This window comes from Ambystoma mexicanum, chromosome 1q (assembly GCF_040938575.1).
Source record: "Ambystoma mexicanum isolate Mex_15411 chromosome 1q, UKY_AmexF1_1, whole genome shotgun sequence".
In the NCBI taxonomy this organism is placed as follows: Eukaryota; Metazoa; Chordata; class Amphibia; order Caudata; family Ambystomatidae; genus Ambystoma; species Ambystoma mexicanum.
Window position 1 is genome coordinate 1,115,591,377 of NC_090922.1, and position 13,492 is coordinate 1,115,604,868.

The window sequence follows — 13,492 nt, forward strand, 5'->3', positions numbered from 1 at the left end:
GATGTCATTCAAGCACAAGGGGACGGCAGTTTAGTGTCGCAAAAATACAAAACTCTAACCGCTGGAACACCCCCTGTCAACACTGGGGCAAAAACCAGATGGGAAAGAGTGCTAAACACAAATATAACAGACGCAGATTGGAGTTACATATTGAATCAGACTCAGAAAATTGCACTTAATTCCCGGCTCAAACGTATTAATTTCAATTTCCTCCACCAAACATACCACCACCGGAAAAAGCTAACAAACATCATCCCGACATACAGGCAGAGTGCAAAAGATGCAGAACCATATCCGCAAGCTTTATACACTTGGCATGGGAATGCCCTGAAGTATCCCCCTTCTGGAACAGGGTGCTAGATAAGTCAACGGCAATCGTGGTTGAAGCAATACAACCGCGATGCACGGCAGCGTTGCTGGGAATGACTAGACTGCTATCCGCTCCTTCGAGGAAACTGGCCGGGGTCCTACTAACACTAGCCCGCAGGAGAGTCGCCCTGGCATGGGGACGCGGCTCCCCTCCTTCCTACACTGCCTGGCGAAAGGACCTCTGAAGGATGTAGAGGCAGACTTCATTAAACTTTTCCCTCAGCACGCGCGCCCGCCTGACATTTGGGGCCCGCTGATAACTTTTCTGATAAATGAAGAAGAAGCCTCCTCAACAGGCACATCGGAGTCAGGCAACGCACCCTGATGCAGTCTGAAGTCAGGCCAATAACCCCTTGTACGAGGACTCAGAGGGGCGAACTGTTGCCCACCAGTGTATCTACCTAGTAGCAGCGGGGGGGGGCAGGCGGGGAGTACGGGGGGGGATGGAAAGGGTCCAAGTTGATGGCGCAAAGTTAATAATCCACCCTAATGTGGGTGTGTATTTGTTCGATGTGTTCAATACCAAAAATAAAGGTTTTTAAAAAAAATGGACATCCAATAAAAAGTGTACATTGTTTTCTGAAAATGAAGATGGATATGTATTTGACCCGCTCCAAATTGTTTCTATAAGCAATGCCAATATTGCACAAATATTATAATACCAACATTAATGTAAACTGTTGCACGCTTGATTCTTGCTCAAGTTCCAGGGATGTGCCAGCTGAAGTCTAATTGCAACCTCATATAGGCCCTCAGGTCATCATTAATATTTTTCACCGAAAACAGCCTCTGAAGACTTTGGCATGAAATGATTTTAGAGAGATAAAACTCAAACCCAAAACGCCACCATTGCTACAGGTTTTTTACTGTAAATTTAAACTATTTCTTATCTAAGGCCATAAGAGCCACAACTGGCAGCCCAAAGTTATCCTGTCCTTCTGGGTTCGACTTGCGGTAGGAAGAGGTATGGGAGTCCTCCCCATCCCCATAATAATAATAACATAAACGAACAGCCTAGCCACATCATCCCAGATCTTAAGGGAGCATTAATAAATGCTAGATCTCTATTGGCTCATGCTATTGAGATAGCTGACTTAATCCGGGCTGAAGATTATGACTTCCTAGCCATAACAGAGTCCTGGCTACATGCAGCAGCAGGCCCTGCCCTCTTGCTTCCAGTCCCTGACAACTATACTATACTCAGAGCTGACTGTATCGACTTGCGAGGATGAGGCATAGCTCTCATAACCATATCTAACCTTGCCATGCGACTTGCACTTTCACCTGATAGCAAATCATGTGAATCTCTTACTGCGAAACTACCCATTTCTGACTCTCAAACGCTTACTAGCCATCTTATTTATAGACCTCCAGGCCCCATTGGTGCTTTTGAAGAGGACATCGCTACTATTCTTTCTGACAACCTGAAAACCACATCTCAAATACTTCTGCTAGGGGATCTCAACCTGGGTTTCAACGACCACAATGACCTGCAAGCCACAGCAATCTTGAATGTGCTCACAGAACTTGGCTTCGACTTCACCCACTCAAAATAAAGGCAGAACACTAGATTGGGTGGCAGAACATAACTGAAAGGCCTTAATCACTTCCATAACACCTCAGTACTGGACTGACCACTACCTCCTATCATTTACGCTCGCAGTCAAAATTCTCGCCACTAAAAAGAATTTAGTAGCTCCCCGCATCCTTACTAGGAACAAAAAGAACATCATGCCAGACAAGCTTATACCACTTATAACACCTATTATTAACTTCTTGCCAGATTCCAGCGACCCAACCATTTTAGTAGAGGAATATAATAACACCATGACCATAGCACTGGATACTATCGCCCCACTAAAAATGAGGAAAAGTAAACCCAGAGCCCATCTGAACTCTTGGTTCACTCCACATCTCAAATCCTTGAGAGCAGAAAAAGAAAATGCGAAGTCGCTTGGAGACATCTACCCAATGATGAAAACAAAACCAACCTTATCAACATCTCAGCCCTCTATAAGAAAGAAATAATCCATACCAAACAGGAAACTTATAGGATTCTTCAAGCAAACTCTAGCACAAAGATTTTGTAAGCTCCTATACCCATAACAGACAATTGCGTGAAGGACAAACTCTGGTGCGCCAATATCCAGAACGCCCTAACTAATAAAATCACCTTCCTCCAGAACAAGATCTCTGACAAAAAAGCAAATCTACCCAACTCAGACCCACTCGCCAGTACCTCCATGCATTCCCCCAAACCATCACAACGCTTCAGTTTCACAAGAGTCTCAACCCTTGAGGTTGAAAAAATAATTTTAACCCTTAAACCTTCAAACTGTCAGGGAGACAAATGTCCAGCACAAATCATCAAAGGTGCCGCTTGAGACCTTGCACCATTCATAACCAAGCTAATTAATGCCTCCTTCTCATCTGGCTCCATCCCCAAAAACTTAAAGGAATCTTGGGTCCTTCCCCTCCTCAAAAAGCAAACCCTTGATCCATCAATCCCTACCAACTATAGGCCTATCACCACTGTGCCTTTACTACTTAAAATTTTAGACCGAGTTGCCTATCTCCAGATACAGGATTATTTAGAATCCAATCAGCTCCTGGGAATCCGTCAATCATGTTTCAGGCCACAACATGGTACTGTAACAGCTCTGATTTATCTCAAAACTCAGATCGACGAACTTAAGGACAGGGGGGAATACTGCATTACTACTGCTCTTGGATCTCTCTGCCGCCTTCGATTTGGTGGACCACAAGATTCTATGCAATCACCTTAACTCAGCAGCTCACTTCTCACAGGATGCCATAGCATGGATCCTATCCTTCCTGAGCAACAGGACAATGAGGGTCTTCTCGCCTACAGCGGCAGCAGACCCTATTCCCATTACATGCGGAGTGCTACAGGGTTCCTGTGTCTCACCGACTATGTACAACATTTTTACCAACCCCCTTTTCGATGATCTGGACCTTCTTGGTGTCACCTACACTAATTATGCAGATGATACCCAGATTCCCATACCGCTTACCAGGGATTATGGCAAGGATTTGGCCTTGGTAAGCAAAATCTATTGCATCATCCAGGCATGGATGGCTGCCCACGGTCTATAGCAAAAACAAAGAGGTGATGGCTGGAAGGTTTAGAATTAATCTTAACCACTGGCAATGCTCTGGGCAACCCTCCAGACCACCGTTCTTCGCCTGCCAAGCCATTACAGAAGGGAAAGACCATATGCAAATCAGGCTTGGCCCCACCCCAAAAGAGGCAGTCCAGCCCGAACTGCTAGGCCACATCCCTTCTGCACGAGACCACAAGCATCCCCAAACATGTTTCGCCCTTGTTGGGGCTCATCAGTGAGGAGTAGCTTGGGTCTCTAGGCCCAGCAGGCACGGGACCCACGTCTGGGCATACATGTTTGGGGATGCTTGTGGTCTCGTGCAGAAGGGATGTGACCTAGCAGTTCGGGCTGGACTGCCCCTTTTGGGGTGGGGCCAAGCCTGATTTGCATATGGTCTTTCCCCTTCTGTAATGGCTTGGCAGGCGAAGAACGATGGTCTGGAGAGTTGCCCCGAGCAATGCCAGTGGTTAAGATTCAGTCTAAACCTTCCAGCCATCACCTCTTTGTTTTTGCTTTGTCACCCCGAGTGGGACGGGTATGCCCAGACGTGGGTCCTGTGCCTGCTGGGCCTAGAGACCCAAGCTACTCCTCACTGATGAGCCCCAACAAGGGCGAAACATGTTTGGGGATGCTTGTGGTCTCGTGCAGAAGGGATGTGACCTAGCAGTTCGGGCTGGACTGCCCCTTTTGGGGTGGGGCCAAGCCTGATTTGCATATGGTCTTTCCCCTTCTGTAATGGCTTGGCAGGCGAAGAACGATGGTCTGGAGGGTTGCCCCGAGCAATGCCAGTGGTTAAGATTCAGTCTAAACCTTCCAGCCATCACCTCTTTGTTTTTGCTTTGCCCACGGTCTATGCCTGAAGGATGACAAAACTGAGCTTTTCTGGGGATTGCATTTAACCTTAACAAACTAAGCCTCAAATACACCTCCTTTTATATCAATGGCAACATCATCAAAGTTGCTAAAGAGGTAAAAACCCAAGGTTTTTACCTAGACTCCACCCACTCCTTTGCTAAACAATGCCATGTCATCAGCCTCCGCTTACACAATTGTCAACTCATCAGTGCTGGTAAACCTTTTCTTTCCAAGGATAGTTGCACCACACTAGCCCGGGCGCTGATTTTGTCCAAGTTGGACTATTGCAACTCCCTTTACCTAGGCACCAGCAAGCATATTATTAACAAGATCCAAATTCTCCAGAATAATGCCCTGAGAGCGGCACAAGGCATTGCTAGGAAAGAGCATATCTCAGAGGTTAGGAGACGGAACAATTGGTTGTCCACCAGCGACAAAATCCTGCTCAAAAGCGCTTCATTAAGCTACAAATGCCTAAACAATGCTGCCTCTCGATACCTTGTGGAAAATATCAACAGAAAAACATCCAGCCGACCCATCAGGTCCCCCAACACAAACTGTCTAGTTGTACCTAGGTTTAAATTGACAAAGGCTGGAGGGAGTAGCTTCCCAGGTTAAAGCAGTGCAAATATGGAACTCCCTCCCTTCCTCTCTGAGGGAAGATCAAACTTTTCAGAACTTCAGACACAACACCATCAAATGGCTTAGAAATAAAGACTACTAAGACATTGCACGACTAGATGGCTTAAGATCGAGATCACCTACATGCCTAGGACTAACCCTGCTTTATTTATTCACTACATCACCTGCTAGTTCTAACTGTACATAGATTTTACAACGCCTTATATGTTGAATTATTTAACCGTGTAACTTCACTTCGCTTTCTCCACGTGCATGTCTGACCACACCTGTCTTATTGTATTCTTAGCTGTAAACTGTTGTATATTGCCTATGTAACCTTAAGTTGAAAGTATTTTTGCTGCTCTCTCTGCGCCCTGATACCTCTCGGTCTGGTGCGCATTACAAATAAATAAACAAACAAACAAACATATCGAATTCTGGCAGAACAAAAGTGCACGAGCAAAATGAAAACGTTTTAAATGAAGTCATTCGAAACTTGTAGAACCGTCCACTTTCAACTGATGACTGTTAATGTGAAATGCTATCAGCATTTTTAAATAACCTGTGTTCTATCCTCCTTTATTTAATTTACTCCATAATAAATTCCATCTATGCTGTCTAATGCTGTGCAATAGTCCCAAAAATATTACCTTGTCTGAGGTACCTTATTAACAAAGTATTTTTTTGTTATGCCTTTGTTTACTATTGAAAAAACATACACAACAGTAATTAACGAGAATACATAATATCAACGCATATCATATATCCAAATGTTACTAAAAAGGTTAATTCCCTTATCAACTCCTACATAAACTGTATTACATAACTGAATGCGAGGTACATAGTTCTGTGCAGAACCTGTACAGTTGTAAATATATTACTAACCTTCATTACAGAAAGTATTCTGATGTATCCCTTTATCCCTTTACTTAACTGCTCATAGAAAGCATTCACCATATGGTATCACCTGACTCATCCATTAACCCCTCGAATGATTACTTTCTCCCAGCACAGGAATGATAAACTTTTACACAACAAACACAATACAACTGAGCATTCCTAGCAGTTTAATCACCTAGGGTATATACTTGTCTGACGAGATGCATCCTAAATTCTTCCCTTATGTCCCTTGGTCTGGCGTGCAGATGAACCCAATTCTGGTAAATTTCTTCTGCATCATTGCATAATACCAGGTCCTGTGTCCCCCCTGTAACTTGTGGGGACATAATCCTCATCCAGCACATGTCTATCCTTCTTATTGCTAGAGTGATGGCTAAACCCAGAACTTTCTCTTGTGTTCTCGACAACCCCGTGTTTAATGTAAACAACATATTTAGTAGATCTGTGTCCATGTGTCGACCCACAACAGCCTCAATCTCGGACAAGAGCACTTCCACCAGAATTTCGGCATTATCTCACATTTCTGAGGCATATGGAATAAAGTGGTCACACATCTGCTACTTTTCAAACAGCCAGGGCCCACTGTGGGATATATTACGTGAAGTTTCTATAGTGTATGATAGTACCACTAAAGGACTTTGAAGCAATCTAACCTAAACCAGACATTTAGGGATACTATCACAGTCTGTTCAATGGCCCCAGCCCACTTCTCATCAGATATAGGAATATCCATATCTCATTCCTATTTATCCTTTGCTTTAACCAGTAGTTGTGATCTGGTCTTAACTGTTTCTATAAAGTGCAGTGATTGTGCATGTATACCCGGCTAATGACAATAGATAATGAAGCACGCCATTCGTATTGGGAGTGTTGGGAAAGCAGGAAAACCTAGTCCGCATTTGCAAGCGCAGGTGAATATATCTCAATACAGCCATCTCCTGATACTAAGATTCCAGAAATATCTCCCCCTTCGTTGTAACAATAGGGTTGTGTATCGATCCCCCCCGTGACCCTTGACGTTTCCTACCCTGTTCCATCACACGGGTTAGTGAACAGTCTAATATGTCCGTTATTGGACTGAAGTGGGACCTTCAAGCATATACCTCAATGCCCTACCCCACGCTTTAATAACACAACTCACTGGTTCTGTGTTTTATCTTCCCCATAGTCGGGGACTCCCATATAGGCCATGCCTGTGTATGGCATACAATGGTTTCATTCCATTAGCATGTGAGGGTTAGTAGTTTACCTGTCAGATCAGGCAATGGCATGATTCAATTGAGCTGCAAAGAAATTTGGGAGCATCCAGACATCTCTTTCAATTGACCGTGTCAAAATATACGCACAACCCCATGCTATGTGGATCGGCCAATGCAACCTGTTAAGCAGTGTATTAGATTTCTCAAAATTTCATATGGATAGTACATGGAAGATTGATAAAAATGTATAACAATTTAGGCAGCACGGGGGGCGTGGTGTTACTCACCACTCCGAATAGGCCGAAGATGCGGAAAAAACGACCTTGGAGGTGTTGGTAGTATAGAATTCCGAATTCAGCCTTCCATTCCAGCTCCCCTGAGTACAAGACTCAGGCTTCCTCAAAGAGGGGCTCTTTTCCACAATGTACCTCTCTGCTGTTTCAGTTAGAACAGACAGAGGTGTCAATTGAGTAAAAGAGCGGGGAGAACACACACCGCCAATACCAATGCTGCAAAAGAATACCAAGATATTAGACAGTGTTGATGTTATACAAGTGATTAGAACAGTTGAAATGATTGGACAACTACCTATATGGATATTGGAGTGGAGTTGCGTTTCCCCGGGATAATCTACAAAGAATAACACGAAATGAGTGGAATTGAGCTAAATCAGTATCGGTTCCCACTTTATCTATAGAATTGATAACAACTGACCTGAGTAAAGATAAATGGAGTAAGAGGAGTCCAGGATACTGAAGACAACGACAGGAGAAAATAACAAACAGGGAAATTAGTATAGGTAAGTAACCCCAAACGGCACGAGGGACGCACTAGTGCCGGGTTGGTGCAGTTCAGGAAAGCGTTCAAATGCACTAAAGAGCAATCTCACAGGAAAGTCACTCAATGTCCCAGAATCCAACAGAAGACAATGGCCATGGAAGACAATAGATATGTACCTGAGTACACGAGTATAGTTGAGTAGCTGTTTAGATGATCCGGATGTAGACAGCAAATTGATGTGCAGAGCGGCAACCAGCGAAGAACCGCAAGACACAGAAGAGAGCCGTATCCAGTAGCGTTCCGAGTCCAACAACCAGACGATCACGACAAGAATAAGGGATGAGACGAACCAATCCAAAATTCAGGCAAAAGGTCAAAACCAGGAGTTCAGATAAGGATTCGTGTAGGGAGACACGAAGAGGAAACGGAATGAAACCGCGTGTAGCTGGTAACGCTAATTAGCAGCAACGAGCCCCTTGGAAGACGGTGGTTTTATAGTCATAAGAGGGGCGTGGCTTGCTGTACGTCTTCCACGTACAAGACGTGTCAGATGACCTGGAGTGCGTCGACGTTTGTACAGACGCCATGGTAGCTTGTACCTGGACCATAGAGGAGCCTGTAAAGAAGTTGTATTCTGCAAGGATGCCGGCGGGGAAGTCTGAAGTGTAACAGCATCCTCCCCCAAAGACACCGGCAACCCCCTGGCGGAATGGAAACTCCTCAGAAGAACTTAACAATGCAAATTAGAGAGTGGCTCCCAAGTACGGTCCTCAGGCCCATACCCCTTCTAATCCACGAGGTAGAACAATGTACCTCTAGACACCCTGCAGTCCAGGATACGCGAGACCTCATATTCCTCCTCACCATCCACCAAGATCGGCGAAGGACGAGTAGGCAGACGGGTCCCAGGGATGAAAGGCTTGATCAAGGAGACGTGAAAGACTGGATGTATGCGCCATGATCGCGGCAGAGAAAGCTTAACTGCCACGAGATTAATGACATCAGTAATGACATAGGGTCCCACAAAATTAGGCAGAAGCGAGCGTTTACCTGCAATTCGCAAATTGCAGGACGATAACCACACCTTCATGCCACTGCGATAGACGAGCAGGTGATCGATGCACATCGGCATACTTCTTGGCACGATCTTGAGCTCGGAGTAAATGGCAGCGTACATCCCGATGAATCTTATCGATATCTCTGATGCAATCCTTTGCTGCAGGATTAATGGCCGGTAATACCGGATCAAGTGGAAGTGCCCTAGGATGACCACCATACAGGGCAAAAAAGGGAGAAACTCCAGTTGATGTATGCATAGAGTTGTTATATGCAAATTCTGCATAAGATAAAGAAGTAAACCAAGACTGTTGGTACTGAAGGCATAAACAGCGTAGATACTGTTCGATGGTAGCATTAGTTCTCTCAGTTTGCCCATCCGTTTGAGGATGGTAAGCTGAGGAATACCTGTCCTCAATACCCAAAGAAGCTGTAAGAGCCTTCCAGAATCGTGACGTAAATTGGGTTCCACGATCGGAAACAACCGAGGGTAAACCAAAGAAACGAAACACATTCGTCAAGAAGAGTTTCGCCAATTCTGGAGCTGCAGGCAAACCAGAACAAGGTATGAACAATGCGTATTTAGTGAAGTAATCGATTACCCAAATAGTGTCATAGCCCTGAACGTCAGGAAGTTCCACAATGAAATCCATAGACAGCATCTGCCAAGGTTTGTACGGCACAGGAAGAAGTTGTAACAATCCAACTGGTTTGGCTCTAGAAGTTTTACACTGAGTGCATATGGAACAAGTCAAAATATAATCCTTTACATCACGAACCATAGAAGGCCACCAAGCCCAACGCCGTAAGGCTTCAAGAGTTTTTTGACTTCCTGGAAGTGCAGCAATCAAGGAATCGTGAGACCACTGAAGAACTAAATCTCTAGCTTGACCTGAGGGTATATAGACGCGCCCTTGAATGAATGGCATACCCTGAATGATTTCCAGATTGAGGTCAATGATCTCTTTTGGATGTTTTGAAACCCAATCAAAGATGATTGAACGCAAAGAGGGCTGAACCGAACAACCACAAACAACCTTGTTTGGTAGAAGAGGAAGAGATTCGATCTGTTGAGACTGACCCTCTGCATGTAAGCGCGAGAGAGTATCAGCCGGAACTTGAGCTTTAGCAGGACGGTATGTAATAACAAATTGGTATTGTGAAAAGAATAAATGCCTCCGCGCCTGTCTAGCCCTAAGACATTTCATAGATTTGAAGGCTAACAGACTGTGGTGATCAGAGTATACAGTTACAAGGTGTTTGGCCCCCAAAAGAAGATGCCTCCATTCCAAGAATGCATCTCCGATGGCTAAAAGTTTGCGTTCTGTGATGGAATAATTCTTTTCGTAAGCTGTCAATTTACGAGAGAAATAGGCAACAGGATGAATCTCTCCCGAATGCGGACAGGTTTGAGACAATACCGCCCCAATGGCATAACCTGAAGCATCAGCTTCAACAAAAAAAGGAAGCTCGGGATCAGGATGTTTGAGGACAGGAGCGGAAGTGAAGGCTGATTTTAATTGATCAAAGGCTCCCTGAGCTTCTGAAGACCATACAAATGGTACTTTAACACTTGTCAGAGAGGTAAGTGGTGCAGATATTTCAGAAAACCCATTGATGAAGCGTCTATAAAAGTTTGCAAATCCCAGGAATGATTGTAATGATTTGACTGAATTGGGCACAGGCCATTCCAAGATCGCACTAATTTTGAATTGGCTCATGCGCACACCATTGTTAGTAAGATCATATCCCAGAAATTCCACCTCTGAGGCATGAAATATACACTTTTCGGCTTTAACGAACAATCTATGTTATCTCAGACGTTGGAGTACTGTCTTGACATGTTTTTCGTGGTCTTCCTTGTTTTGAGAGTAAATGAAAATGTCATCCAGGTAGACAACAACAAATTGATCAAGAATGTCTTAAAACAGATCGTTCATGAAAGCTTGAAAGGTGGCCGGGGCATTACATAACCCAAAAGGCATGACAAGATATTCAAATAGACCGTAACGTGTTTTAAATGCGGTCTTCCATTCGTCCCCCTCTCTCATGCAGACGAGATTGTAAGCTCCTCTCAGATCAAGCTTAGTGAATATTTTGGAAGAACCCAATTGGTCAAGAAGGACAGAAATCAGAGGCAGAGGATACTGGTTTTTAATGGTTGCTGCATTCAAAGCACGATAATCTATACAAGGACGTAGATCCCCTTCCTTCTTAGGGACAAAGAAAAGTGGTGATGAAATAGGTGATTTGGAAGAACGAATAAATCCCATGGGCAAAGCCTTGTCTATGTAATCTTTAAGAACTTCGTCTTCTTTGAGAGTGAGGGAGTACACTCTGCCGGATGGTATTTTTACTCCCGGAATTAGGTCTATTGGACAATCATAAGCTCTATGTGGGGGTAGAGTCTCCGCCATCCCTTTGTCAAAAACATCTGTGTAATCTGTATATTGCGAAGGTATCACAAAGGATATGTTTTTAGAGACAGCTCCGATATGCATAGTAGGTGAAACTAGCGCCCTGACTGGACTATCATGGGCAATACCGAGTAATGTAGTACATCGAGTATTGCACATATTGGAAGGGAACTGAATCTGAGATGTCGACCAGTCGATGGCAGGATTATGAAGTTTCCACCATGGAATGCCCAGAATGACTTTGTAAGCTGGTGCTTTAATGATATCAAATGATATGTCTTCAGTATGGCCTTCATCAGTACTCCTATGGAGTGGAACTGTTTGGTGAGTTACCATTCCTGAGACAAGAAGTGAACCATCCACTGCATTCACTGTTTCAGGGATAGTTTTGCGAACTAATGGTATTTTTGACATGGTGGCAAAACATTGATAAACATAATTACCTGTTGCACCTGAATCGATCACAGCTGTAGTCTGGAATGAAGCACCATGATCTAAAGAAAATGTAACAGGTAGGCGAACTAAATGACTCGGATTCTGTACTGTAGAGTCCAAGGGTGAGTTTCCCGACATAGGGACTCTGTCTACTGTCGGGATTTGCCCTTTCCCGGCTTTCTTTTAGGTTTTTTGGAACACTCAGGTAACAAGTGATCAGAGGCCCCACAATACATTCAGAGATTGTGTGATCGAAGATATTCTCGTTGAGCATGGGTAAGTGGTCCCCTAACCACCCCAATCTGCATAGGTTCAGGTGCAGGAGATGACGAAGATGAGGCCTCTGCTGCAACCGAGCTGAACAATGCTGTTTTCTTTTCGCCGCGTCTTTCAGACTTACGAGCCTCAATCTGAAGGACTAAATCTAGCAGTTCCCCGAATGCTGCGGGAACTACAGGAACAGTGGGGAGGATGTCCTTTAGTTCCTCTGAGAGGCCTTGATAGAAGACAGCTGTCTTCTTTTCTTCAGGCCAGTCAGTCTCTGCTGCCAACTGATTGAATCGTGCCAAATAAACCAATAAAGAATTGTTTCCTTGTCGATGTTTTAAGAGTTCCAGATCAGTAGCTTGGGTAGTATAACGTGTATCAAATACTTTACTCATCATAGCAAGAAGGGCATCACAATTGTAAAGAACATGACTATTAGATTCCAACAACGGGTTAGCCCATGCGGCTGCAGTGCCTCCCAAATGAGACAAAACAAAAGCTGCTTTGGTTGTAGATGTGGGAAATGAGGCGGGCGACACAGAAAATGCAATTTGCATTGATTGATGAAGGTTCGGTATTGTTTAGGGTCACCTAGGAAGCGTTCAGGAGGAGCTAGCGGGAACTGGGTTGTAAGCATGATCGGATTTGATTCCTGCTGTGGAGGTGGAAACCCTGAACCAGATGCTGTAGCTCCGGCACCAGCCATCTGTGACGCTGGTGTGGTAACCAAAGACTGAATGGCGTCCATGCGTTGGCGCAGTGCTTCTTGTGCATTGGTCAAGTCGGTACGTAGATCCGTGACCATTTGCACGATTTGATTCAAAGCATCACTGGTCTCTGTGGACATTTTTAAGGCTGCTAATTTTGTTACTCACCACTCCGAATAGGCCGAAGATGCGGAGAAAACGACCTTGGAGGTGTTGGTAGTATAGAATTCCGAATTCAGCCTTCCATCCCAGCTCCCCTGAGTACAAGACTCAGGCTTCCTCAAAGAGGGTCTCCTTTCCACAATGTACCTCTCTGCTGTTTCAGTTAGAACAGACAGAGTGTCAATTGAGTAAAAGAGCGGGGAGAACACACACCGCCAATACCAATGCTGCAAAAGAATACCAAGATATTAGACAGTGTTGATGTTATACAAGTGATTAGAACAGTTGAAATGATTGGACAACTACCTATATGGATATTGGAGAATAACACGAAATGAGTGGAATGAACTATCGGTTCCCACTTTAGCTATAGAATTGATAACAACTGACATGAGTAAAGATAAATGGAGTAAGAGGAGTCCAGGATACTGAAGACAATGACAGGAGAAAATAACAAACAGGGAAATTAGTATAGGTAAGTAACCCCGAACGGCACGAGGGACGCGCTAGTGCCGGGTTGGTGCAGTTCAGGAAAGCGTTCAAATGCACTAAAAAGCAATCTCACAGGAAAGTCACTCAATGTCCCAGAATCCAACAGA